The sequence below is a fragment of the Musa acuminata genome, unplaced genomic scaffold (assembly GCF_036884655.1).
Source record: "Musa acuminata AAA Group cultivar baxijiao unplaced genomic scaffold, Cavendish_Baxijiao_AAA HiC_scaffold_547, whole genome shotgun sequence".
NCBI classification, from domain to species: Eukaryota; Viridiplantae; Streptophyta; class Magnoliopsida; order Zingiberales; family Musaceae; genus Musa; species Musa acuminata.
The window spans coordinates 37501-40000 of NW_027020789.1; positions in this window are offsets into that span (position 1 = coordinate 37501).

A 2500-nucleotide genomic window follows, 5' to 3' on the forward strand; every position below is an offset into this window, starting at 1 on the left:
CCCAAAAACGGGCCAAAACTGGCCATTTTTGGCTGCACGAGCGAGCGGCGAGCGGCGGACAGCGAGCGAAGCGAGAGGCAGCACCGTCCCTGCTATACGAAAGCCCCATCCAGCCCTGTGCCACCCGGGGGGTTCCAGGGTGCTGAGATGGCTGACGTTTTGCTCCGCTCTCGACGGTCACCGCGCAATGCAAGAACAGGCCAAAAACTGGCCAAAACGGCCCAAAAACGGGCCAAAACTGGCCATTTTTGGCTGCGCGAGCGAGCGGCGAGCGGCGGACAGCGAGCGAAGCGAGAGGCAGCACCGTCCCTGCTATACGAAAGCCCCATCCTGCCCTGTGCCACCCGGGGGGTTCCAGGGTGCTGAGATGGCTGACGTTTTGCTCCGCTCTCGACGGTCACCGCGCAATGCAAGAACAGGCCAAAAACTGGCCAAAACGGCCCAAAAACGGGCCAAAACTGGCCATTTTTGGCTGCACGAGCGAGCGGCGAGCGGCGGACAGCGAGCGAAGCGAGAGGCAGCACCGTCCCTGCTATACGAAAGCCCCATCCAGCCCTGTGCCACCCGGGGGGTTCCAGGGTGCTGAGATGGCTGACGTTTTGCTCCGCTCTCGACGGTCACCGCGCAATGCAAGAACAGGCCAAAAACTGGCCAAAACGGCCCAAAAACGGGCCAAAACTGGCCATTTTTGGCTGCACGAGCGAGCGGCGAGCGGCGGACAGCGAGCGAAGCGAGAGGCAGCACCGTCCCTGCTATACGAAAGCCCCATCCAGCCCTGTGCCACCCGGGGGGTTCCAGGGTGCTGAGATGGCTGACGTTTTGCTCCGCTCTCGACGGTCACCGCGCAATGCAAGAACAGGCCAAAAACTGGCCAAAACGGCCCAAAAACGGGCCAAAACTGGCCATTTTTGGCTGCACGAGCGAGCGGCGAGCGGCGGACAGCGAGCGAAGCGAGAGGCAGCACCGTCCCTGCTATACGAAAGCCCCATCCAGCCCTGTGCCACCCGGGGGGTTCCAGGGTGCTGAGATGGCTGACGTTTTGCTCCGCTCTCGACGGTCACCGCGCAATGCAAGAACAGGCCAAAAACTGGCCAAAACGGCCCAAAAACGGGCCAAAACTGGCCATTTTTGGCTGCGCGAGCGAGCGGCGAGCGGCGGACAGCGAGCGAAGCGAGAGGCAGCACCGTCCCTGCTATACGAAAGCCCCATCCAGCCCTGTGCCACCCGGGGGGTTCCAGGGTGCTGAGATGGCTGACGTTTTGCTCCGCTCTCGACGGTCACCGCGCAATGCAAGAACAGGCCAAAAACTGGCCAAAACGGCCCAAAAACGGGCCAAAACTGGCCATTTTTGGCTGCACGAGCGAGCGGCGAGCGGCGGACAGCGAGCGAAGCGAGAGGCAGCACCGTCCCTGCTATACGAAAGCCCCATCCAGCCCTGTGCCACCCGGGGGGTTCCAGGGTGCTGAGATGGCTGACGTTTTGCTCCGCTCTCGACGGTCACCGCGCAATGCAAGAACAGGCCAAAAACTGGCCAAAACGGCCCAAAAACGGGCCAAAACTGGCCATTTTTGGCTGCACGAGCGAGCGGCGAGCGGCGGACAGCGAGCGAAGCGAGAGGCAGCACCGTCCCTGCTATACGAAAGCCCCATCCAGCCCTGTGCCACCCGGGGGGTTCCAGGGTGCTGAGATGGCTGACGTTTTGCTCCGCTCTCGACGGTCACCGCGCAATGCAAGAACAGGCCAAAAACTGGCCAAAACGGCCCAAAAACGGGCCAAAACTGGCCATTTTTGGCTGCACGAGCGAGCGGCGAGCGGCGGACAGCGAGCGAAGCGAGAGGCAGCACCGTCCCTGCTATACGAAAGCCCCATCCAGCCCTGTGCCACCCGGGGGGTTCCAGGGTGCTGAGATGGCTGACGTTTTGCTCCGCTCTCGACGGTCACCGCGCAATGCAAGAACAGGCCAAAAACTGGCCAAAACGGCCCAAAAACGGGCCAAAACTGGCCATTTTTGGCTGCACGAGCGAGCGGCGAGCGGCGGACAGCGAGCGAAGCGAGAGGCAGCACCGTCCCTGCTATACGAAAGCCCCATCCAGCCCTGTGCCACCCGGGGGGTTCCAGGGTGCTGAGATGGCTGACGTTTTGCTCCGCTCTCGACGGTCACCGCGCAATGCAAGAACAGGCCAAAAACTGGCCAAAACGGCCCAAAAACGGGCCAAAACTGGCCATTTTTGGCTGCACGAGCGAGCGGCGAGCGGCGGACAGCGAGCGAAGCGAGAGGCAGCACCGTCCCTGCTATACGAAAGCCCCATCCAGCCCTGTGCCACCCGGGGGGTTCCAGGGTGCTGAGATGGCTGACGTTTTGCTCCGCTCTCGACGGTCACCGCGCAATGCAAGAACAGGCCAAAAACTGGCCAAAACGGCCCAAAAACGGGCCAAAACTGGCCATTTTTGGCTGCACGAGCGAGCGGCGAGCGGCGGACAGCGAGCGAAGCGAGAGGCA